At 34.4% G+C, this 26,925-nt stretch overlaps 2 long non-coding RNA genes across 2 annotated transcripts; both read right to left on the bottom strand.

Moving 5' to 3' along the window:
• Window positions 1–14,448: 14,448 nt before the first annotated feature.
• Window positions 14,449–18,581, bottom strand: LOC114728519 (uncharacterized). The gene is made up of 3 exons (XR_003738673.1): window positions 18,442–18,581; window positions 15,407–15,887; window positions 14,449–14,863 (listed from the first exon to the last, which is right to left on the bottom strand). It is a non-coding gene; the product is annotated as an uncharacterized LOC114728519 (long non-coding RNA).
• A 208-nt stretch (window positions 18,582–18,789) lies between these two features.
• Window positions 18,790–20,054, bottom strand: LOC114728518 (uncharacterized). The gene is made up of 3 exons (XR_003738672.1): window positions 19,957–20,054; window positions 19,067–19,168; window positions 18,790–18,961 (listed from the first exon to the last, which is right to left on the bottom strand). It is a non-coding gene; the product is annotated as an uncharacterized LOC114728518 (long non-coding RNA).
• Between the last annotated feature and the right edge of the window lie 6,871 nt (window positions 20,055–26,925).

Genomic DNA, 26,925 nt, shown 5'->3' with positions numbered 1-26,925 from the left:
GACCAGCGAAACAGAGACGTGAACCATTCAGCTGAACAGTGTTCTTCCATGGATCCGTAGCAAAATACTGATTGCAGCGAATTGATGGCAAACCGTGGCTAATTCCTATTCTCTAATTCAACAATAATGGCAGGAGCTTGGATCATCAAGGGGGAGTTTTAGTTGCTTTAATTTCTTACTCAATAATTGTTTAACAATTCCTAGGTCTTAGGATAGTTTTTCTGATTGTTGGGATAATTGTATTGCTTAATCTGATTATATTTGGGGATTATTGTGACTGAATTATTGCTTAGTATTTGACATTGGGCTGTTTTAGTTTTTTGATCTCAATTATAATGTTGTGGTTATGACATTTGTATTGATTTTGGAATTAATATATTGTGATTTTCTAAGGTGGCTTAGAATTTTGGATCATATAGTCTCTTGCTAGCTTTAATTCTGTTATTTTGGATTTAAGAGTTCTAATTAAGCATTGGTTTTTAGCATCCTTAATCCCATTTTACTATTCTGGTTGCAGTTAGTAAGTTGGGATTTTAGGAAATATTTTGTGGCAACTCGAGGTGGCTCGGTTGTTGGATCAAAAGCTTAATTATAATTCTTAATTCATTGTTTTTAACTCCCACATCTTTTAGAGTGATGATTGCCTGCTGTTGTTGAATTGGAGGATTGATTTTTATCAGTGTTATTTGTGTGTCTCATTTTCATTTCTTTAATCTCCATTCATTTTAATCACTTTTATATATAAAAAAAAAAAAAGTATTTTAATTTCAATTTGATTCGTAGTATTTAATTAACAGCTTTTCAAAATCAAAAATCTCTTTTTATAGTTTAGGTTACTTGCATTCATTTACTAGGGTTTAATTTCGTTTTCGGCTCCTCAAAGTGAAACGACCCGAGTTTTGCACTATATTGCATTAATTCGGTTAATTTTTGGAGTAACCCCAAAGCGACAATTAAGGGCAGTTAACTTCAAGTGGCGCCGTTGCCGGGGAGCCAAGAAATTGGTTCCCTAGTAATTAAGTGTCAAGTAGCCTTGATTGGGGTTCATTTGTTGAGCCTTTTTAGTTTTCATTTTTGTTAGTTTTTGCATTTTCTTTAGTAGTTTGCATTTGTTTCTTTTGATTTTTCATAGCATTTTTTTTTTTCCTTTGCATAAAAAAAATTTCAAAATACAACTAAATATCTTGATTTTCATTCATTGCATTTTTCATTCTCATACACATACACTTGCATTGCATTGCATTCATCTGTTTTCTTTTGCTTAATTGCTTCTGGTTGATTGATTGTTTATGCCAAAAAGGGTAGGTCTAAAACCCTAGTTCCTTCCAATCTTGAGCTTCAAAGTTCTTTAAGAGAAGTTAGACAAGACCAAAGGTAGAAAGGACTAGTGAGGTTGAACTAGACAATTTAACTGATCTAGATTTGGTGGTTGACTTAGGTGACATAATGGAAACAGTTAATAATCCTAATGGTAACAACAATGGTGGTAATGAGAGAGGGGGCAATGGACATAATGGGGAGCATGATAGAGTAGGAGAGAATAATGGAGATAACCCTAGAAGAAGAACCATTAGGGAAGCCACTACTTCTGATGCAAATTATGATCCTTTTAATGTTGCATGCCCTAATGTTGATGTTAATTTTGAGATTAAAGGTCCACTGCTTAATTATTTGCCTAAATTTTATGGTTTGACAGGTGAGGACCCGTACAATCATCTGAAATCTCTCTCTATGGTATGTGCTAGCATGAAGCCGGTTGGGGCTAATCTGGATGAGGTTCTTTGGAAGGTATTCCACTTGTCTCTGGAGGGCAAAGCGCGAGAATGGTACATGAGCTTGCCTAGTTATATGGCAGATGCCTACCATAACTGGAACAACCCTCAGAAAAGCATTCTTGGAGAAGTATTTCCCTGCTTCCCGGACTTCTACATTGAGAAAAGAGATCTACTCTGCAAAGCAAGATTATGATGAGTCACTTTATGACTACTGGAACCGTTTTCAGGACTTGCTTTCTAGATGTCCACACCATCAGATTCCAGATGAGCAGTTAGTCCAATACTTTTATGATGGACTTAAGACCCAAGATAAGGGGATGTTGGATGCTGCTTCTGGGGGTTCTCTTATTGATTTAACTGCTGAGGAGGCATGGGAACTTATCAAGAAAGGCATTGAACCATCAACAGTATAGCATCAGGGAGTCTAAAAATATCAATGCAATGCATGCTAATCCTTCTTCAGTCCACATTCCTCAATTGGACACATTCACTTCTCAAATTGCTGCTTTGACTACACAGTTGAATAAGCTTGCATCTCACACTCCCCCTGTTGACACTCGGACTCCTAATTCCATGGAAATGACTGCACCTAGTTGTGAGCATTGTAACTCTGTTATGCACATCTCTGCTGCTTGCCCTCATAGATATGAGGAAGTTTCTGCCATGTATCAAGGAAGGGCTAATCAATCCAAGCAATGGAACCCATACTCAAACACATATAATGAAGGATGGAAAGCTCATCCAAATTTCTGATGGGGAAGAGGTGACAATAGGCAGGTTCAAGAAGGGTTTCAAGGGAATATGGTTCCTCAAGGACAATCTTACTATGGAGGGTTACAAGGAGAATCTTCTAGAGCCATGTTTACCCCACACAGTAATCACAGTCTAAGGATGATGAGCGGTTCTCTCGAATACTCAAGGACATTGAGGCAATGACTGAGCACATATCTAAGTCTGAAGCTAAATCTGAAGCTAGATTTGCAGCCCTAGAGAATAGGATGGAGCAATGGAAACTAGAACCACTAATTTGACTTCTTATGTCACTAAGTTGTCAAATAGTGTGAGTGAACAGCAAGCTAAGGCTAGTGGTTCAATGCCTTCCAACACGGTGATAAATCCTAAATCTTTGAATGCAATTACATTGAGAAGCGGTAAGGAAATTGGTGCTAAGACAGTGCAATTCAAAGATGATGAAGAGGGTGAAGAACCGGTTGATGAAGGGATAGAAGTTGAGTCTCCTCCTTCTAAAACCACTCAAGACATTCCCAAGGCCACTCAAGAGACCTCCATTCAATCCAAAGAGCCAATAGAGAAAGGATCATCTTCCAAAGGTGATGAGGTAAATATTTCTGACTTGCCTTTTCCTCATTCATATCTCATGAGTAAGAAAGTTGTTGAAAAGAAAGATAATGATGAGCTTTTTGAAATGTTTAGCAAACTTGAGGTTAATGTGCCATTACTTGATTTGATTAAGAAGATGCCTAAGTGCGCTAAGTTTCTAAAAGATCTATGTACAAACAAGAGAAAGTATAGGCATAGTGAGAGAATCCAACTGGGGTCTAGTGTTAGTGCTATTTTCAAACCACAGCTGCCTATTAAGTGTAAAGACCTGGGTTCCTACACTATTCCCTGTACCATAGGCAAAACAAACATTTCACATGCCTTACTAGACTTAGGTGCAGCCATAAATGTTATGCCTACCTCTGTCTATGAGAGTTTAGGTATTCATGCCTTGAAAGACACCAGTGTTGTGCTAGGTCTAGCTGATAGGACTGTGAGACATCCTAAGGGCTTTCTTGAGGACGTTCTTGTGCAAGTGAAACGTCTTGTGTTCCCAGCTGACTTTTATGTGCTAGATATGACTGATGAGATTAAAGCTGATAACACTTTGATTCTAGGAAGACCTTTTCTTAGAACAGCCCAAACCATAATTAATGTGAAAAATGGAGTCATTACCATGGGCTTTGGGGACCAAAGATTACCTTCAACATTTCTGATGCTATGAGTCAAGGTTATGCAGATTGCTCTTACTTGGGTGTTAATTTGATTGATTGTGCTGTTAATGATGTTGATGATTTGCATGAATTTGAGATGCATGAACATGACTGGTATGGTGAGATTGTTGAGCATGATGATGCATTTACTTGTTTATCTACCCCTCATTCTTCTTATTTTTGCTCATGTTATGGTGACGTGGTGTGTGTTAACTGTTTAGAAGTTGATCACCTCCTTTCCATCTCTCATGATTTTGATGCATCATCTTGTCTTAACTGTGATTCTGCCTTGAACATTACACTTGATGATAGCCTTGAGAAAGGCGAGTTTGTTGATTCTGCAGGTACTGATGATAAAGGAGCTGTTACACAAGCTACACCGGTAGCTTCTCCTTTGAGTGGTGTTGGAACATTAGAAGAGGCTAGCAACAAGCTTGCTACTGATTTAGTCACTTCTAATCCCACTCTTTCTTGTGATTTATTTGATGTTTCTGTTGATAAAATTGATACCGATCCTTCTTTTTGTAGGTCATCCAAGAATGGTACTGAGTTGGGAAGTGGAGGACCTACATATCATGATGAGCTTATATCTCCTTTCCCAAGCCATATGGACATGCCACTTGCATTGAATGCACTTGACATAAAGGAATTAGTTCCTTCTGTTGTGCAACCTCCTGATTTAGAACTGAAACCCCTCCCCCTAATTTGAAATATGTCTTTCTTGCTGCTGATTCTAAACTGCCTGTTATTATTTCCAGTTCTTTGAATAGTTCTGAAGATGAAAGATTGATTTCTGTGTTGAAGAGTCATAAAGGGGCTAGAGGATGGTCTTTGGGGGATATTCTAGGAATTAATCCATCAGTTTGCACACACAGGATCTTTGAATGAAGGGTCCAAGCCAATTAGGCAACCACAGAGGAGATTGAATCCTCTCATTCTGGATGTGGTTAAGAAGGAAGTCTCAAAGTTGTTGAGTGCTGGGATCATCTATCCCATATCAGATAGTGTGTGGATCATGCAGCGGTTCGATACCTATTTAAGAAGCCTCAGTCTAAACCTAGATTGCTGAGATGGGCTTTGCTGCTACAGGAGTTTGATATCGAGATTAGAGATCGAGCTAGAGCAGAGAATCATGTAGCTGACCATCTTAGTCGGTTACCTGAAGGCACACAGGGAGTTGACTCTTCTGATCTTGTTATTGACTCATTTCCTGATTCTGCACTTTTTGCCTTGGCTGTTCATGAGCCTTGGTACTCTAATATAGTTAATTATCTTGTCACTAACCTTATACCTCCTTCTATGTCTAAATTTCAGATTGATAAGCTGAAGAGGGAGGCAAGATACTATATCTGGGATGCTCCAATCCTGTGGAAGCAATGCAGTGACCAGATCATCAGACGCTGTGTTCCAAATAATGAGATTCACTCTATCCTTACCTTTGCACATTCTTTATCTTGTGGGGGGCATTTTAGTGCTAATAGGACTGCTAGGAGGGTTTTAGAGTGTGGTTTTTATTGGCCTTCTCTATTTAAGGATGCTTATTCTTTCTGCAAGTCTTGTGATAAGTGTCAGAGGTTTGGGAGTTTGGGTAGGAAGCATGAGATGCCTCTAAAACCTATGCATTTTTGTGAAATCTTTGATGTGTGGGGCATGGATTTTATGGGTCCCTTCCCTTCGTCTTTTGGGTTTTCATATATATTACTTGCAGTAGATTATGTGTCTCGATGGGTAGAGGCAGTGCCAACTAGAAAAGATGATGCTTCTACTGTTGCCAAGTTTTTACGTTCTCATATCTTTTGCAGGTATGGCATTCCAAGAGCAATCATCAGTGATCAAGGAACACACTTCTGCAATAGGACCATCAAGTCTCTACTGGCTAAACATGGAGTCAATCACAAGCTGGCCACTCCTTATCACCCTCAGACGAATGGGTTAGCTGAAGTCTCTAACCGGGAAGTGAAACGAATACTTGAGAAGATTGTGAAACCATCCCGTAAGGACTGGAGTGAAAGGCTTGAGGAAGCTCTTTGGGCTTACAGGACTGCCTACAAGACCCCTATTGGCATGTCCCCCTTCTGGTTGCTCTATGGCAAGGCTTGCCATCTACCTATGGAGATCGAGCACAAATCTTATTGGGCAATCAAGGCATGTGATGCAGATCTCCAATCTTCACTAGTCAATCGGAAGATGCAGCTCCAAGAACTTGAAGAAATGAGACTTGAATCCTATGACAATGCCAGAATCTACAAAGACAAGCTAAAAATGATTCATGACAGACAGATTCTGAGGAAGCAGTTTTATGAAGGTGACAAGGTTCTAAAGTTTAAAGCCCGGTTGAAGCTGATGCCTGGGAAGTTTGTCACCAAGTGGGAAGGTCCATTTAGAGTTACAAAAGTATATCCTTTTGGCACGGTGGAGCTCGCAGATGAAGAGACCGGTATAACTTCACAAGTCAATGGCCATCTGCTGAAGCACTACCACGAGGGTCAAAGACCCCCCTGATCACCCGGTTGTTCCCTTCCACCCTACTCTTTTACTTTCTGTTGTATTGCTGGTGATATCTGTTTGCTGAGATAGTTAGGAGTAAGTGTGGGGGAGGGAACTTTTCCAGTAGTTGTAGTTGTAGCTGTTTGTTTCTGTTTAGTAGTTGTTTGTTTTGTTTCCTCTTGATTCTGCCATCTCTTCTAATCACTTGATTTATACTTGTCTATTTTCATTTCACATTATCTTATCCTACCTCTCCCTTCTCTCTTCCTCGGACTTCACAACTTCCACTTCACTCGAGAGTTTAGGTTAAGATAATGTTGTTTTTCTTACATTGAGGACAATGTATTGATCAAGTGTGGGGGAGGGATTGTTGTTGAGTTGTTGAGCTTTCTTTTAAAAAAAAATAAATAAATAAATTGCCTTTGGATTTGCTCCTGTTTCCTAAGTATTGCTGCTATAATTGCTCTCTTCTCTGCCTTATTGGTTGATTTCTAAATTGCATCGCATGATTTGAGAGTGATTCTTGCTTGGGAATTTTGCTGCTAGTTTCTATGTCCTCCTGTTTTCATTCGCCTCAGTGTTTTGCACTGCTGTATGGGTGAGTTGCTGTTTTCTCTAGTGCTGACTTGACTTTTGTAACCCTTGGGCATTTTTTTTAAAAAAATCTTTTTGCACAATGCTTGTGAATATTGTATGGCTGAGTTTGATTGCATTTGATTCGAGTGATTTCTGTTCTTAGTTGATTAATATAGTAGAATACTTTTGGTGCAGTGTTATTAACCTTGTTTCATAGCTTGATACTTAAGGAGGAAACATCTTGGAGAAAGCCTTGATGGAAGGATTTTTTGAGCCATATATTTTCTCATCTTGTGTGATTTTCACCTAGTTTTGGTTAACCTCTAGAACTTGTCTAGATTCTTTTTCAAAACTACATTAATACCTAGATTTGTGAAGATGATAGGGGCATTCATTTCTAAACCTTTACCCAAACACAAACCACTTCATTTAACCTTTGTTCACCCCTTTGAGCCTTCACTTTCATTCCATTCATTTTTTTTAAGCAAGTGTTTTGCATGAGTTATTTGATTTTTCATTTTGAAAAGTACATCATTAAAGTCAATATCTTTGCCTTCTTGAGTTTGGATGCCAAAAAAAAAAAAAGAAAGAAAAAAGGAAAGAAAGAGAAGAAAATGTTTAGAAAAAGCCAAAGAAAGAAAGTTAAAAAAAAAGAGAGAAAATAAGTTGCAACAAAAGAATAACTTTGAAATAAAGCATTCCATGGTGGTTTGAAGAGCAAAGATTTCTGTTTCAAAAGGTTAAAATCTGCACTTTGGTGTTGTTTCATGATTGTACTTTAGCTCACTTTGAGTTGATACTTTATTACTCATGCATTTCAGTTGCTAGTTCATTTCATTCATTTGACCTTGCTTTCCAACATTACAACCCTTCAAGTCCCCTTGATCATGAGTCTAAGGTATGTTAGTGGTGGAGATATTAGAATTTCTACAAGCTTATGGTAGGTGCTAATCTAGGTAGATTGAGTGAAATTTTTCCCATTTGAGAGATGAGTGAAACACTTGTACCATATGTGAGCTCTATTATGTTTCTCTTCTTTTATTCTGCTATGTTTCTTGTGTTAATTTCTTTGCACTGAAGTATTCTATGATTGTTGATTAATTAAGAATAAAGGTTGCTTGAGTTAATTGCACATTCATGCTTAGTTAGTTTTATGTTTGCTTGCATTAAGTCTCTCTATTGAATTCTTCTTTAATGAAGTTTTGCCCAGGAGTGCAAAAGGCTAAGTGTGGGGGAGTTGACAAACTCAATTATTTTTATATATTTTGGTATCTTTTATATGAGTTTTGTCAGCTTAATTAGTCCATTTTTGCCTTAATTGATTTACTTTGTTTTATTTCGAATTATTATTTTATAGGGGTAAAATTGTCATGTTTTGATTTAATTATGATTAATTGATTTTTAAGGACAATTAATGCTACCTTATCCTTGAATTTTGCTTGTAGGTTCTTGGAAGATTCAAAAAAAAAAAAAGAAAGAAAAGAAAAAGAAAATAAATTAAAAGAAAATAATAATAATAATAATAATAAGGTGGGGGCAAAACGTTGCGTTTTGCCCCAACCTAATATTCCTAATATACAATCTTCTTCTTCATCCGGGCAAAGAAAAACGCACACGGAAGGCGGCCGAACGAAAACTCACACACACACGCGGAGAAGAAGACGCAGGCGCGGCCGAACGAAAACAGAGGAGACACACACGAGCACGCTGAATGGAGCTGAATACACGGACGCTGAAGGCGAGCTGGGCGCGGCTGGAGAAAGGACCAGAGAACACGCAGACGCAGACGCAGACCAGCGAAACAGAGACGTGAACCATTCAGCGTGAACAGTGTTCTTCCATGGGATCCTGTAGCAAAATACCGATTGCAGCGAATTTGATGGCAAACCGTGGCTAATTCCTAATTCTCTAATTCAACAATAATGGCAGGAGCTTGGATCTTCAAGGGGGAGTTCTAGTTACTTTAATTTCTTACTCAATAATTGTTTAACAATTCCTAGGTCTTAGGATAGTTTTTCTGATTGTTGGGATAATTGTATTGCTTAATCTGATTATATTTGGGGGTTATTGTGATTGAATTATTGCTTAGTATTTGACATTGGGCTGTTTATAGTTTTGATCTCAATTATAATGTTGTGGTTATGACATTTGTATTGATTTTGGAATTAATATATTGTGATTTTCTAAGGTGGCTTAGAATTTTGGATCATATAGTCTCTTGCTAGCTTTAATTCTGTTATTTTGGATTTAAGAGTTCTAATTAAGCATTGGTTTTTAGCATCCTTAATCCCATTTTACTATTCTGGTTGCAGTTAGTAAGTTGGGATTTTAGGAAAATATTTTGTGGCAACTCGAGGTGGCTCGGTTGTTGGATCAAAAGCTTAATTATAATTCTTAATTCATTGTTTTTAACTCCCACATCTTTTAGAGTGATGATTGCCTGCGTTGTTGAATTGGAGGATTAATTTTTATCAGTGTTATTTGTGTGTCTCATTTTCATTTCTTTAATCTCCATTCATTTTAATCACTTTTATATAAAAACAAAAAAAAAGTATTTTAATTTCAATTTGATTCGTAGTATTTAATTAACAGCTTTTCAAAATCAAAAATCTCTTTTTATAGTTTAGGTTACTTACATTCATTTACTAGGATTTAATTTCGTTTTCGGCTCCTCAAAGTGAAACGACCCGAGTTTTGCACTATATTGCATTAATTCGGTTAATTTTTGGAGTAACCCCAAAGCGACAATTAAGGGCAGTTAAACTTCAAATACAAAGGCGATAATCGAGCACAACTTTATGGTCAACGACCGATTAAGGTCATAGATTGGCCGTAGATTGGGTTTAAGATGAACCAAGATGAAGATCCAAAATGAACAACAACAAAGAGGAATACACTTGTTCAATAATACCTATAAAGTCAAGTCTACAACCTTAAAACCCAAAAAAGGTTTTATTTCCCAAGTTTATGTTGCATATTAAAAAGCCAGCATTAACATGGAATTAAGAATGATTTTCACAAGCATACCACTCCTAGAAGAATTCAAATAGAAGCAGGGTCAGACAAACCTTTTGGAATGTGGCCACGACTTATGGGATCCCCCAAAAATTCCAAAAGGGAAGTTTCAATATCGCAAACATTGTATTTAATGTGTTTGTCACCTACGTAATTATAATACTTCCTTAAGAATGCTTGATAAGCATGAACTAGCTTTTGGGATATAGAGATCTGCATGCCCTCACGCAGTAAACGATCTAGGATCACCCAAGCAGTTTAGATCCTGTAAATATCTTCAAAGGCCACGTAGAAGTTTCGTAATCTCGTCTTGAGAAGATTACGGGACATAGATAATTGAATTCTCTCATCCTTAAGCAAAGAGAGAACTAAACTCCAACTAACTTGCTCATAGTTCCATGCAGTTGCTGGTACTTGTAGACGTGCTTTCGAATCTATTCATCTCTAAAAATATGCTTCAATTGAGATTCTTGAACCCTTTGAGCCATATAATGCATATTGATGATTAAGAACAGGTGTTGGCAAGCAGCTTCCTTATGTAACTTGGACTTGTTCTCAAGCTTCAATTCCAAAATTGAAGTGATTGATTGAAAATGAATTGTGACTGAGGAAACACTACTGTGGGAAGATCCCAAGATGTCACTATCTTGTGATGTGCCATGGCTCATTGAGTGCTACAGTGAAATATCATTCTCTAATTCCTCTTCACCATTCAGTATATTAAGGGTGTTATTGTAGTCGAAGAGATAACTAATAGAGCTCATGACATAATAGGTTAGGGGATGAATTCCACCACTTGGGAAAGGAGCTCGAGATGGATTTGATGCAATGGTATTTTTAAATACAAGAAATATTGACCCCACACAAGCACCTAATCTGTTTAGAGCCACGTCACACTTGATTCTAATTGAAGAACCAACCTAACCTGAATACAAGGCATCTAGGTCTGGTATTAGATCTGCCAGAACTTGGTACATGTCAAGAAAACGAAATATTCCCTCAGAATTGTGAGTACCAACAGATATAGCTTCACAAAATTCTAGAAACCATAATATTAAAGCCTTTGATGCACCAACAAAACAAATCAAACTGGCCTCGGTGTCTCCAAAAATCTGCTCACTTAGCCACTTCTCACTTGCAATATACACCCTAATAAATATTTTCACTTGATAAATCCATCCTTTGATTTTAAATCCATCCTTTGATTTTGGAGTTCAAACTATCCCATTCCCTTTTTGAAACATTTTCAATGCTCAATCTTTCCCTTTCAAGATGAAGCAGACACTCATTTAAGGCATGTCTTCGAACATTTTTGTGGGCATCATGACATTCTCAACTATAGTCTAACACAAACATTAAGCTTGCAATACATTTAATATGTTGGAGCAGTTCTGGACGGACTAAATCCAAGATATGCTTTTTTGATGCTTTGCTGAAACTACCTTCACGAATGGTGTCCTTTAATTCATTGGACTAGAAGGGGGTAGATTTATGATCAAAAGGATGCCTATTTTGAACTAGGAATTGCTTGAACTCAACCTTAAGTCATGCCTTATCCATTAGAATTTTGAGATCCATCAACACAAAATTGTACCCCTGCTCTTCTATGTTCAAATGCAGCATACTTTCCAACAATTCAATCAATTGGTTAGCTGCCACAACCACATTAGTCAGATCTTTTAACTTCAAAATCATGGAGTGATCTTCCTTCCATCTCCTTATTTTCCTCAGGATGGCATTATGCTTACTTCGGATCAAGCTATCTCGCCCATCCTTCCTCTACTTAATTTGGAGACGTAGCAAAAGTTTGGGCCAATATCTGCTACCATGGTTTTGGCCCAAAAATATGATTTTGGAAAAAACTTTTGGAGAATAGATTTTGGGGTGAGGGTGTGTTTGGATGAAACCAAATAATGATTTAGAAAATAACTTCTAGAGAATAAATTTTGGGGAGAATAGATTTTGTGAAAAAGTGATTTTGAGAAGTGAGAGTGTTTGGATAGTTGTTATCAGAAACACTTTTTATATATACAAATTACTAAAAATGGCATAAGTTAATATGATAATTACGTAAAAGATAGATTTTATGATATATTTTAATTTGAAGGAATAAAGTTGTTAATAATATTTTTTTTACCAGCATAATTAATAATATATAAGATAATATAATTAATAAATAATTAATATGTGTATATATATATGTATAAGATATAAGATTAAATATGTTTATAAAAAATAATTGAGGGATGTTAAAGTCATATTATCTACTCTAACAGGCACAATCATACTCTTCAATTTGAGCCAGAAGTAGAATGAATTTACTTCTCCTGAAACCATTGTTTCGGCCCAAACCATGGTTTCGGATTATTTCTCCAAAATTGATATTGTTTGGGTGACATCCCACCCAAACCATGGTTTTGCCTCCCAAACTATGATTTTGGGGGCACCCAAATAGGTTCAAATTTGAGGAGGTGTTTGGATGAAACCCAATTTTGGTTTGGAGAATAGTTTCTGGAGAATAGATTTTGGAGAGAATAAATTTTGTGAAGAATAGATTTTGTGAAAAGTGAATCTGAGAAGTGAGAGTATTTGGATAATTATTACTAGAAGCACTTTTTACATGTGAAAATTACTAAAAAGAGCATAGTTAATATGATAATTATATAAGGGATAAATTTTATAATATATTTTATTTGAAGAAATAAAATTGTTAATAAAATAATTTTTACTAACATAATTAATAATATATAAGATAATATAATTAATAAATAATTAATATGTATATATATTCATAAATTATAAGATTAAATATGTTTATAAAAAATGATTATTTTTTTCCAATGGAAAAATATTAATTTGCTTCAAAGATTTTAAACATGAAATTCTATTACATTTTTTCACAACTAGTTTTTATAACAACACACTATCTCTCATCTTTAATATAATTAATTAATCATTACTACATGTGTAAAAATATTTATAAAATATAAGATTAAAAATATTTTTGAAAAAGATGAATAATTTTTTGTAAACAGAAAAGAAATAAATAAAAAAAGGGTATAATGTTAAAACGTACTACCTCTTTCTATTTTGCTCTTATACTTTTTTTCAATTTTCAATTTAGTACCAATGTGTTTTTTGTTTTTAACTAAATCTTTAATTTTGCTCTATTAACATCATTAATCCTTATGTAGAGACTAAAAATATCAATAGAACAAAGTTATAAGAGCTAATATTGCTAAAAAGATAAAATTAAATGTTTAATTAAAGGGAAAACAAACACATAGGTGCCAAATTAAAAATTGAGAGAAAGTATAAGTACCTTCAATATGGTTTTCTCAAAAAATAAAACATACTACCTCTCTGAAAAGTGAAGAACTGAAGGCGGAAGATTCAAGCTTGAGGGGTATGTGTCTGGTCAACAAAAAAAAAAAAAAATCCTCATATCTATATGATACTCTCCAATTTTCTTCCAAAATTGGCAACATAATAACAAATACTTACATTGGTCTTTAACATAAAAGGTAATTAATTAATTTAAATAAATTAAAAAAATTAATTATGTGTAATAAATAAGTATTATTCTTTTTAAAATATCCTTATTAATCAAGTATATTGGTTAGAACTACCATTATTATAAGAACTATTCTAAATAAATAAATAAATATAATAAACAAAATGGATTGGTGTTTTATAATTAGGATCAAAATAAAGTCAAACGAGTTCTTATATTAAAGTCGAAAGTAGTACTTGAAAAATATTTTCATACAAATTTAGGTAAAATACTTGTTATCTCAAAATTTATAAAATTACTAATTATCTCGAAATCTATAAAAAGATTTTCAAGAAGCTAATTCAAACATTCCTCGAAAAAAAGAAAACAAAAAGTTCTATCTCCATCGGTCCATCCTATAAATAACAGTGTGGTGGTAAAAAGGAAAAAAGAAGAAGTGAAGATTAGAGAAGGTTTCATGGAACGGGAACATTATAATTTCCTTTGACCTGACAAAAGACAGGAATTAACATGGGTTCTATTGAAACATTATATATGTTTATTATAAATTACACAAGAAAAGACCAAGAAGACTTGGCTGGGGAAGACTTCGGAGGTTGACTAGGAATTTTTGTCCAACAATTCAAGTTCATACCAAGCTGTTGCTTCTTTCTTCTTGATGGACATTTATTGTTTTTAAATTTGATAATTATTGGGAAACGAATTTCATGTGTCAACGTGAAAACTTTACCATTTCACATTAACAAGTTGAGCTATGAAATGCGATTGAAATCGATTAAGCTTTATATATTGTTCTTAATTTTTTACGAATAATTTTTTAAACAGTTTTATAAAATAAAGGAAGGCCATTAAATAATAGACTGTGTATGATAAAATAAAATTTTCAAATTTAAAATATGTGTATACGCCCTTATAAATAAATATATGCAAATCAATAAACTAATTTTATATATGATGTATTTGATGGTGAGAATATTCTCTAATTAATCAAGGCTATTCTAAACAACTTACATATTAGTTTATAGTATGTAATTGAAGAACATATAGCCAATAGAACAATAATGTTAGTGGTGGGTTGGGTCTATCTAAAAAATAATAATATTTTCATTTTATAAGAATATATCATTCTTACATATTTACCTTATATAATAGTGTAAAGTTACTTAAAGTAAGCTAAATCAAATACCTTCTAAAATATTGACATTTTACAACAGGCAATTCACCCTGCGTACCCTCTACCTGTTGGCCATGTTATGCGATGCGCCAAATGATATTTTCAAGCGAAAGAAATTTCAAAATAGAATTTGATTGGTCTGAACTTTCTCTATCTAATATCTAAACAGAAACTTGCAGCAGCATCTAATTGACTGGAAATCAAATTAAATCCAAAGCCATTTCTCTTCTGAATACAACAAGGTGGTCAGCTTTGTGCAGTAGGCCGGCCGCGTCTCAGTAATGTGCAACAGACATCAACAATGTGCCGGATCTCGTCACCTAAGTTTCTGCTCAACTACAAGTATCCAGCACAGTAACCAGAAAGCATAAACGAGTCATCATTTGAATAAAATATTCTCTTGTTTTTATGTTAAACATAAAGCAATTTGAATTATAAAACAGCACAATTTATTAGATGCAACTTTGTTTGAAAAATTTGTCACCCACAATAGAAAATGAGTCAACTGTCAAGGATGTGATGTGTTGCGATCTGCTATTCCTTTTATTGAAAAACTTATATTCCTTCGGTCCTAAATATAAGACCTATTTTGTAATGTAAATTACATTACAAAATGAGTCTTATATTTAGAACCGGAGTAGTATATAACAGGCATCTCAGAATCTAAACTAGCCAGTATTAAAAGTACTAGAATCTTACATCGAATGGTTAGAGTGTTAGTCACTACTACTGTGAAAGTGTGTGGTGAGTACATTTAAAATAGCTTAAGCTATATATATTTTGATGTAAATTAAATAACAAACATTTAGGTTTGGTTAATGTAAAACTCTAATAGCTAGGAACAAATTAGAAAGAAATAGTATAAACGTACCCCTTATATATCACTATTCCATTAGAAGCAACGTAGCATAAATCAGACAGAGCCCAACTCCTCGTCCGTACTACTTTCATGTCATCAGAGAATCCAGCTTCAAGCGTAGCTATTGCTCTCATAATACTTCCTTCTTCACCATCCCGGACGACTGAAAGTGGTACTTAGTAGAAAGCTCGAACAACCCACGTGCCCTGTGTTCTTCTACCATCAAGACTCGCTAGAAGTTCTACAAGACACTGTTTGGAAGATGCATAGTTTGGTGAGAATAAAGTAATGCAAATCTCAGACTCTTCAATTGCTTTGAGCGCATTTAGTCGGGCTTCTTGCCCACTTCTCATGCTCTCAGCATCTTGGAATGCCTCTATCCCAATGGAACCCAAGGCACTATACAGAGACTTCATGAATCTACGGGCATCATTGCCTTCAAAGCTCACGAATGCCCTTCGTCCAACAAAAGAAGAGATATCATCACGCCACACTGAGAGATATACAAGGCAATGGTCAAAATGTTATAATTGAGATATAAGTATATGAACAAATTAAAAGAGAGGGCCAAAAAAGTACAATTTGAGCTCTACAGAGAAAACCATTTCTTGCTAAAAAGATCTATATGATGCCAGGCTATTCAGCTTATGCTTCGTGCGAGCTAATCACACAGTTTATAGTCAGATTTGAGCTCTACTATTTCTAAGAATATATTGGTTTTATTCTTGCATGTAAATGGACTTGTTGTGACCACTTTATAAGGAAACATTAACCAAAACAATTGCAAGATAGATCAGAGGCTATAATACTCATATGAATTTAAAACTAGTCTTACAATTGTAATGCTAAAAGATAGAAGCAGTACATATAAGATAAGATGCTACAAAGGCTATAGGAAGGGAATAAGAACAGAAGAAACTCCATAGTCACAGGGACAATGGTCAGAGAGAAGAGAGGAGAACGATAAAAACTGCCGTAAGCCCCCATGTTCCTCCATCTAAATACCCTATTCCACTCCTTATAAGCCCAATTACTGCATCTTGTGGTCCATCAGTCTTAAGTTCACAGACAGCCCATTTTATGTTGAGCCCATTCATTACTTTACCCTTGCCTTTAAAATCGACCTTGTCATCAAGGTCTAAGTACTGTGACCGTGCAGTAACAAAATAATTCAGTATTAGTCTTTATAGGCCTGGAACTTTGACACCTCCATAATGAGAACATTCGGCCATGTCAAGTAGCAGGAGATAGGCATCCAAACAGTGTTGAAAGGCCTGCATCCATTTTGATTATTGAACTCTTGCAACCCAATATAAAATGTAGGTCTGTTTTTAAGGCATCCTCCTTATACCATGATCCAAATAAAGACTTGTGCTGTAGGGGGATCCAAACCATTCCAATTGCCAAAAATGAAAATATAAGTGACCCAAGAAGCCTTGTCATGAATGCATGATGCAATTCCATTGGCAATCCAAAAGCACCAAGCATTTATCTTTAGTAGAATTTGTCCTTCTAATAATAAGTTGCTGTTCAAAATGTTGCGAGAAGAAGGTTGAATAATAATGACTCTTCCATCTTCAAGTAAAAAGGTATCTTGAGAAAGTTGAATACATTTTTTCCATGGGCCTGGCGTTGAAAGCGAAATAGAAAGCATCATATTGCTTCCAGTAAGCCACCCTTAAGAGAAAGAGTTTGGAATAACCATATGGAAGGAATGCAATTTTAGATTTCATCTCCTCAAAATATGGACAAAATATAGCTTGAAGCCAATTGACAACTTCATAAACAGTAATAAAAATATAGGAAACCAATTCATGTGCAAGTTGAAAAAGGACAAGAAACAAGGGTCCATCGTTAGTGAAAAATTTAGATGCAACTTGTTCATCTGGCCAACATTTATTGTGTCCGCAGCAATAGAGACCTTCAAACTGATGTAAATTTACTGCATATTCATTAAGTTCGCCAAGACCTTGCTCAAATTGCAAGGACTCAAGTAAAGTTTGGAACCCACAGTGGAGCACAATGACAGCTTTAATTATTTCATCTCTAATAGCAAACTCAGCCCTTGGATCGTGGGTGAGCCCAATTTCTTTCCTAAAATTTGCTTATCCAAAAAAAAAAAAGCAAACTCAGCTATACGAGCATAAATGAAATTGTGTGACAAAATGGCTCCAAAATCTTTTCCACCACATTGCCTCATAGTCCAAAATGAATCCTTGTCTAGTAACAATTTGTTGAGAATTTTACCATTAATAACAAGGTAAAAATCACTAAAATGGTTAACAAAGAACCCATATTTTTGCAGCAATATAATAAATCCTTTAAGAACTTGAATATAAGTTACCACATGAGTCTCGCATCACACATATATGCTCTCCCTTTATGTTGTAGCTTAATAGCAATTAGTGCCTTTACAAGGCATGAAGGCACAAATTTATGGGATTGCAATTGGAGCTCCAGAGCATAACATCTAATAGGCAAAGTGAAGGCAATTAAGCCATGTAAATGCCCAATCCGAAACCCAACTTGAATGCAACTACATAGATGATATAGAAGTGAGATGTAGGGGCTAGGATCCATTATCAAAGGGATTACTAGTAACAACTTAAAACGATCAAGACATATATCACCAAATTTAATGAGCAAGGCACATAAGTCATTGGGGCTATTTATCAAACAACATGTGCGCATCTCAAGAGAGGGGGAAATGATAACTTGGTGATTATCTAACACCTCAACAAAATCCATTAGCAGAACACTTGTAAATTCAATAGGAAAATTTATGACATTACCATGATAGGAACACTCCAATTTGGAGATATGACCAATGAATAAAAAAGGTATTTCCCATATTTCCCTTTGATTATTATGTGAGATGTGATTTAAGATAATATTTTTATTTGTCAGAGTGAATAAAAAAAGGTACTTCCCATATTTGTTATAGTATCGTCTGACTTGCAAAATAGCTATGTTGAAAAGTATGCATAGTATGGGAAAGAATATCAATGGTAGCACAAAGAGAAAGAGAATTGAAGGGGAAAAAATACCTTGAAAATCCATGTCCAAACTCATATCTTCCTCAAATTCATATGAATCTTCCAGTTGTTCTTGTATTTTTTGCCACAAGTTGTGATCAACATATCATTGAGGATTCATGAACTGAATATTTTCCAAGTTACTTTGTAGATTGCATGCATGTACTCCAAAATAAATTTCTCGTGTTTTGCTCTCAATGGAAACCTTCACTTGGTTCCACCTATTTACATGGAGTTCAATATTGTGAAATATGCTTTGCATATCACACACATATATGTGATCGGTCTTTATTATTGATAATAAAAGCCACTTAGAAGAAATATCTAGTTTGATGTCATTGATGTGCATAGAGAATTTGTAATTGTGGACATATTCCTGATCATCTTTAACAAGAATCCATGGAAACATGGCTGGGAACATGTTACGAACCCAAAATGACATACAATTTCCTCGACTACAATTGTGTAGCCTTCCTAGGAACTTTTTTCCTGGCAAAATAAAGTTTCTTTTCCCCGATTGAAAGTTGAGTGCCTGTCGTTGCATATTACCCAAAAAAAATGCCAGCTAACATATAAGTAATAGAAGAATATGCATGTACATATAACTAGAGAGAATGACTGGTGGAAAGAGAGACACTTGCTTTAATACTTGGCTTGTAGAAAAATTAGTCAACAACTTGCAACATATGGCACTGAATTTTTCCAAGTTTGGTGGCATCTCTCGAATATGCTAAAGTTGCTAGCAATTATCCAACAAAAGATATTTCAAATTGTGATATTCTCTAATGCATTCGGGAAGAATTGTGAAATTATTAAAACTTAGATCTAAACGTATCATATTTGGAAAGTGAGGGAGACCAAGAGCAAGAGAGTCATCTGGTAAATTGCAATATGAGAAATGAAAAAATTCTAATTTTGAAGACATTGCTGAGCAACTTAAACTTGCTTCTTCTTGACCTTCACATATCTTAAAATGCCTTATTCTTTCGCAAACATTTGCTGTTAGCTTCCAAAGGTTTGGCAATATACAAATGCTAGCTGGTAGTTGCTTAAGATTAGGACACTCCTCCATGTTTAAGATTTTAAGTCCAGTGAGGTTGCAAATTGAAGATGGCAATTCCGTAATTGTTGTCCTGTCTAAATCAAGTTTTTGCATTTCTTCCATCATGACTACTATGTCCAGAAAATTCTCGAGACTTGATCAACCGAAGAAGTTGAGACGCTGGAGAGACGTCATCCTAAGGCCAGGTGGTAAAACTTTCAACTTTTTACATCACATGGCACTTAATTTTCTCAATTTATTTAACATCCAACTGAATCATAAATTTTAATTAAATTTGTGCAACCATCGAGCAACAATTCTCTTAAACTAGAAGCTCTAGATAAGTTTGGTATTTGCTGTATAACTTTACAATTTCTAAAATTCATGTGACTTAAACTGTGGAACCTCTACAAAACAAATATCATATATCATTTAGAATTAGGCAAAGAAAGAAAAGAAAGTGCAAGCGGTAGATATTTACTCACCTTATCAAATGGTTGGAGCAATTCATAATAACTAAAGGACAAGTCTAGATAAGCAAGCTCTGTTGGGCGCATATGATATGGTAAAAATTTGAAAGGAAATTCTTCCATTCCATCCATCTTAAACTGTCTGGGAGATGTTTGGGACATTCAGAAAAGCATGCTTTTCTTATCACAAGCATTTTAAGATTTTTCATCTTCATGAATGCCTCTCCACTTCATTGTACTTCCATACCTTCTGGTAAATCTAGAATTATGGCCTCAACCTTGTTAGTTCCCTTTTCAAATGAAGAACACAAAATAAATTTCAAAATTTAGATATGTACAAATCATGAGCAAATTTTAAATAAAACAAAATGGATATGCATATGTGAATATGAGATCTTACTGTGTCCTGTTGTAAGACATGAAGAATGTCTTGATAGAACCATAACCTGTTATGTTCACCCGGCTTATGTGGTGATTCTTATCGAACAATCTCTTTACCCACATCTTCTATCAAGTCATGCATTGTTACATGATCTCCTTCAATCTTTATAAGTGATTTATCAATTAGTGCTTCAATAACATATTCTAGCTGTATTCCATGAATACACAACAGGGTATAATTGATATCTTCTAATTCTTTACCATTGAACAAGACAGTCAAATCAAGAAAAACTTTTTTCTCAACATCCCCTAAAGTATCATAGCTTAATTTTAGGGCTTCCAAAACTCTTTGATGCGGTGTTGTCTTAAATTGATCCAATGCAGAACTCCAGTGATTGACTTCCTTACCACGCAAGTTAGAACCAATCACTTCTAAAGCTAATGGACATCCACACGAATAATGTATTGCACGATTGCAAACCTCCATGTAGGTGGAATCCATATTTTTCTTTTTAAAGGCATACCAACTAAGCAACTTAAGAGACTCCTCGTAATTCAATTCTTTGACATCATAAATGCTTTCAACATCATGACTTACAAGCAATTGCTTATCCCTAGTGGTGGTGATGATTCTAGTTCCACAACCAAAACAATTACAACTTCCAGCAAGCGCTTCTAATTGGTCCAATTCATCAACATCATCAAGAATCAAAAGAATCTTCTTTTGACTAAGCCTATGTTCTATTATTGGTATTCCTTCATGATAATCTCCCAATTTGAGATCTTTCTCCATGATTAATTTATACAATAACATTTCCTGAAGATGTGACAAACCATTCGGTATTTTAGATTGTTTTCTTACATTGGAAAGAAAACATAAGCCGTCAAAATTATCAACGATCGAATTATACATAGCTCTTGCAATAGTTGATTTACCTAGACCACCAGGTCCCCAAATTCCTATCATCTTAATTTCGCTAGTGGACCAAAGATCTAAGCAAGAGATGACTTCCTTCACTCGAGATGCAAGTCCAATAGGATAATTTATAACATGCAAAGGCTCCTGATTAATCCTATTAGCCACTTCACAGATGATCCTTGTAATACACTCTTGTTCTTTTGCAATCCTAACCAACACGTAAGAAGTTTACTTTTAGTCGAACTATTCAATGTGTCAATTTAGAAATAAAAACTTTTTTTTAACCCAATCTTCTATATTAAAAATAGCAGTTTCATTCCTCACACAATAAGTGATGATATATGCAAGTGTGGTATCATGACCTTAAATTCAATTGCAATTATTAGGAAAAAAATTAAAGTAATCACGTGAATTGATTGTGTTCTAGTTAATCGAATTTAGCTGCTATCGAGGGAAGTATAGGGCATGCTTGATTCTTGTTTATCTTCTTTAGAAAAATAAAATACAAAAAAAAAGTAACTCCTTATACTACCATGGAAATTCGAATTAACTCTACCAAAAAAAAAGGGAAACGGGTATATAAGGAGATGTATATACTTTGGTTTTAGATGACAGCCTTTGAGTTTAGCAGTTTCAGACAAAGCCCTCTTCCATTTCTCCACCTTCAGCTTGTTGTCTTTAAATCGTTCCTCCAATCGAGCCAATGCCTCTGCGTAATTTCCTCTTGGTCGTCGCAATTCTGATGGCTCCACATAATAGAAGATTGGATATATCAACCGGCCTTCTTCCTTGAAGCAATCCAAAATCTTTACAAGTTCCTCCAAACAAAATGTTGAGTTTGCATAATTTTATGAAAAAACTATGATGGCTATTCTTGATTCTTCTATAGCCCTGAAAAGAGCATGTGTGAGTTCTTCCCCTATCCTAATGAATTCATCATCAATAAAGGCATGAATTCCCCTTTGACGTAGAGCTTCATAGAGATGGCCAATGAAACTTAAGTGAGTATCATCACCATAAAAACTAAGAAACACATCATAAGTCTATTTGTGAAAGATACGAGAGGACGATGTGGCTCGCTGCACCATGAATCTTAACACACTTGAGCTGTAACAATAGTTATTTCCAACTTGTTACTAACTTTTTTAAACTCAAAATTTAATAATACTAACCATCGTAGGAAATAATCTTAATATAATCTTTGAAAAGGCTACCATGATTATAAAAAAAAAAAATTTTGATTCGTCATAAATGTTAACCATGATAGAAAATACTTGAACTAATCATTAGATATGAAAATAAACAAATTGGGTGTTGGGCTTTACTAAACAAATTGGGTCTTGGGTTTTACGAAGTCCAGAACATCACTTTTAACTCTAAGCTTATAACATGATATTTTTTGAATAAAATTCTTCTAAACTAACAGTAATTAACTATTTTCAAAAGTCATTGTGGATTCACAACTTAAAAACACAAGCAAACCCTTGAAAACCTCTGGCCTTCTACTAGCATGCAATCCTACAGCAAAAGAAACTAAGACAATCACTCTTAGATACATGAGAGTATGCAAAAAGAGGTATATGTGGCAATATATAAATACTCATCACATGACAAAAATGAGGATATATAAGACAAACTTGATAGCTAAGCCTCTGCCGCCTTTCCTGAAGGACCAGCCCTAGAGCTATTACTTGAAAATTTTAAACCATAGGGTGAGGCAAAAGTCTTTGGAGCCAACAATCCTATTCATCAGGTATATAAGCAAGTGCTTGGAAGGTATCAAGTGGAAATGTTACAAAAATCATAACATTTATAATTGTCACATGGTTATATATATAAATACAATATCTTACTCTCAATTCCATCTTATTTCCGCACACCTTATTCCCTCTGACTAAACCCATTTGCTAGTACTAATTCATGTGACTAGTAGCTCAACAAAATAAGCTCACTGATCAAGTGATGTGAACAAGCCAAAATCCATAGAACATAAGACTGGATCATGGGTTCCACCTCTAGCCCACTAACGGGATGTCATATGCCCTACAACATGCGAAAGGGCCAAATGATCAATCAATATACATTTGGCGTCCTACTATCTAATTGCCTCTATAATATGTACAAAATTCACCCCTTATTTTCTCTGTAATATGCCTCCCATCAATCAATATTCACCATCTCTTCTTGTATTTATACCCATGAAATTTATAAAATAATAAGTTACCAATACATTTATCAAAATCAAGATTTCTAAATTTCAACAATCAACATCAATCTTCAAAATCATTTCTCAATAAATTCATGTTCTACATGACAACTTTATAAATTCATAATTTTATGACTATTTTTTCAATAACATAAAGTATCTCAAGGCAATTTCAACAATAATACATTTCATTGCTCAAATCATCCTAATGGCATTTTAAGAATATCATGTAATTTGAAATCACTCACAAACATCATAACAGCATATATAACAAGTGGAAAGTAATTACCTTTTACTAAGGCTATAAAAAGATTACCACAAAGTTAACCCCGTGCTCAAACCAATAATCCAATAATTAATCTACACATTTAACATAACCACATATTAATATAAGCTAATTAATTAATTAATTAAGCTTATATATTAGTTAAATTTCTTATTTTATTTTATTTTATTTTCATTCTAAATTTTCACAACTTTCATAACCCAAAATTAAGTATTTTATCACTGACTTATAATTTTCCAAGAAGCCAAATTATGCATTTACATCCTTCGGATTATTTACTTTACTAAAAAGAATTTTCCAACATTTTTAAATATGAAATTATTATATTTAAAATTTTAAAAATCTCATTTGAAGTTTCAACCTTACACCAAATCATCAAAAATTCAACAGCACCTCAAATATTTATAAATAAATAATCTAATCAAAATTTTAATAGTATAATTATTTTTTTCCACAAATAATGGACTTTTTAGCTAAAATAATTATTTTAAAACTTCTAGTCACCAAATAAATAAAACTAAACCGATTAAAATCTCAATAATATGTCAAATAATCCAAATAAATTATTTAACTTAATTTTAATCGGTATAAATATGGTATATCTCATAAATAGCAGATTTTTAACTAAAAATTAATTTTTAAATACTAAAACCAATAAATAGATAAATCTAAACAGATAAAAATGATCTATTATAATATATCTATAATCCTACAGTTAACACTCATCAAAACTTAACACTTACTTTAAACTTGAGATAAAAAAATTTTTTCTAAACAACACAAAATTACTATTATTAAATAGATCTAACTAAATAAAATAAATTTTATTAAAAAAATTTTATAATTAGAAATAATTTTACTTATCAAAATAATCTGTAACACGAAAAAAAAGAATGGGAGAGAATGACGCTGCGAAGACGGAGAGACGGGGAGAAGGAAATGACCGCAGCTACAGCTATAAAGAAAACATTTGTGGTAAACTGAAGCTAAGGACCCCGTTTAAAAAGGAAAAAAATAACAGCTTGCCCCGGTTTTTTAAATATTTAAATCTTCCTGATGAGCCATGTAAAAGGCAACCATTTCGTGCGGTTTGGGGGGCCCTTGAGTCAGCCGCCCGCGCCCTAAGGCTCCATAAAAATGGCAAAAGCCTAGGGTAAAGCCTTTTTTTTTTGGACCAGCATAGGGTAAAGCCTTTTATTGAAAATGTATATAAATTAAATCTCGTGGCTCACCAAGAATATGTGACGCGGGAAAAGCATTAATAATTTCATTAACGCGTAGGAAATGGCTCCTCTCCACTAATTCAATGTACAGGTGTAGAGATAATGACCTTCATGTGCGTCGAGGAATATGTCTATGAACATTAAAACTTTCATATTTAATTTGAAGTTATTCTAGTACTTTTAGTTCCTGATACAAGATAAAGCTAGTAACTGAGGAAATTAAATTATATTCTAAATATAAGGTTACAATCTATTTTATTCTCTTTATTTATTCAAAATAAGCCAATTAATTATATATATTAAGGGAGTTTGTATCAAATGATAGTTTCAATGATTTAAAAGGATACTTTAAGGAAACTAATGCATATTTTTGACAAAAAAAACTAATTTAACTATTTTTCTTAATCGACTTAAATTAATTAAGTATGTCTTCTATTAAAGAAGGGGAAGTAGTATTCTATTGTGTGATCTATGCAATGATGGTAAATTTAGTAATCATGGCGATGGAAAAACTATATGCCCATGACCAAAGAAGATTAAATAAAACAAGTTGATAAAATCCAACTGTACTCATGGCTTAACAAAATAGGACACACATTCGGGTAGCTTGCAGTCTTGTTCCTTTAATTTTAACGGCTTTACACAGAAAGATACAAAACGGTGGCAAACAGAGGAAACAAAGTGTGGAAAAGATATTTACGGGTATTAGTCTTCTTAATAGGGCTACAAACACATCGTCTTAGAAATATTTAAAAAAAAAAAAAAAGTTCAAACAAAGGAGCGTATTTTTTAATAATTTTCATAAGGGTGATGTTACAAGGGACGAAACTCCAAAGGACAAAATCCTTTGGAGTTATGCTCGTTGCCTAACTCCTACGCTGATAACACGGCATGGTGCTCCTTTCAATATGAAAGCGAAAATTGGATCCCACATTTTAATTCAGAAGCTTAATGTGTAAATGAAAATTTCCTCTTTTTAATTAAGCCCAGGCTGACTCCGTACTAAGCAGACTTCCACTGACACTTAACATTGTAACAATTTAACGTTCCAAAAACTGTAATTATTTTAAAATAAATATACTGGAACTTATTTTTAAATTCTGACGTTTAGTATGCTATTTTTAAACAAAAGTATACCTAATTGTTTGATTATTTATTTTGACGGATTTGTATTCGTAGCTTTATTTTTGAACCAACTTCTAATCTTTGTTCTTCATGTCATTTTCATGATCTCTCTTGCTCAAATTATGGATTGTTGTAGCTTTGGTTGAAGATTTTTTTTTTCTTTTGAAGGCAAAAGCAAACTAAACTTTAAAAATTGCGAAATAATAAAGGCGTAACAATTCCGGTTTGTAGGCAGGCACAAAATCCTGAATTGTTGAGCGTGGGCTTAGTTTGATGAGATTTTCTATATAGCTGGTAGGAAAAAAAAAAAAAGGAAGGGGCCTTGCCATGTGTTCGGGCTTACTTAGACAGGTCTGAATTTGGGATCACTCGAGCAGGCCGGACCCTCCTGAATTACCAGCTATAGTTCTAAGTGCTTTCTTAGGAGAGGATTAACGCAAATTCTCAGTCGGTGGAAATTTTGGCTTGATGGTGGAGCAGCATAGTGCCTCCCATGTCCCATCAGGTCACCTGATCGAATCTGGTGCTCCTTAATTGAACCCCAAAAAAAAAAAAAAAAAAGGAAAGCAAATTGCCATTCAACCATTATTTACCAAACAGGCACCTCCAAAGCAGATTTCCCTGCATAAAAAATTCTTTGAATACCAAGACTCACTAACGACTGTTCATCCCATGTAGCACCAATGACCCTGCTTCCTTGACCAAACTGATCCCACCCTCTAGCTGCTCAAAACTGATCCCATTCTTCGATATGATCAAGAATTACAAGAATCTTCTTCTATGGGAATCAGGGCTGTTTTATCAAATCATGGAAATCATCTAATGTGAAATAATTGCTGCTCTT

Source organism: Neltuma alba, unplaced genomic scaffold (genome assembly GCF_004799145.2).
Source record: "Neltuma alba isolate B1F8T4 unplaced genomic scaffold, ASM479914v2 tig00012539_pilon, whole genome shotgun sequence".
Lineage (NCBI taxonomy): Eukaryota > Viridiplantae > Streptophyta > Magnoliopsida > Fabales > Fabaceae > Neltuma > Neltuma alba.
Note: the sequence above shows the minus strand (reverse complement) of the source record. Positions and strands in the feature narration are given on the sequence as shown.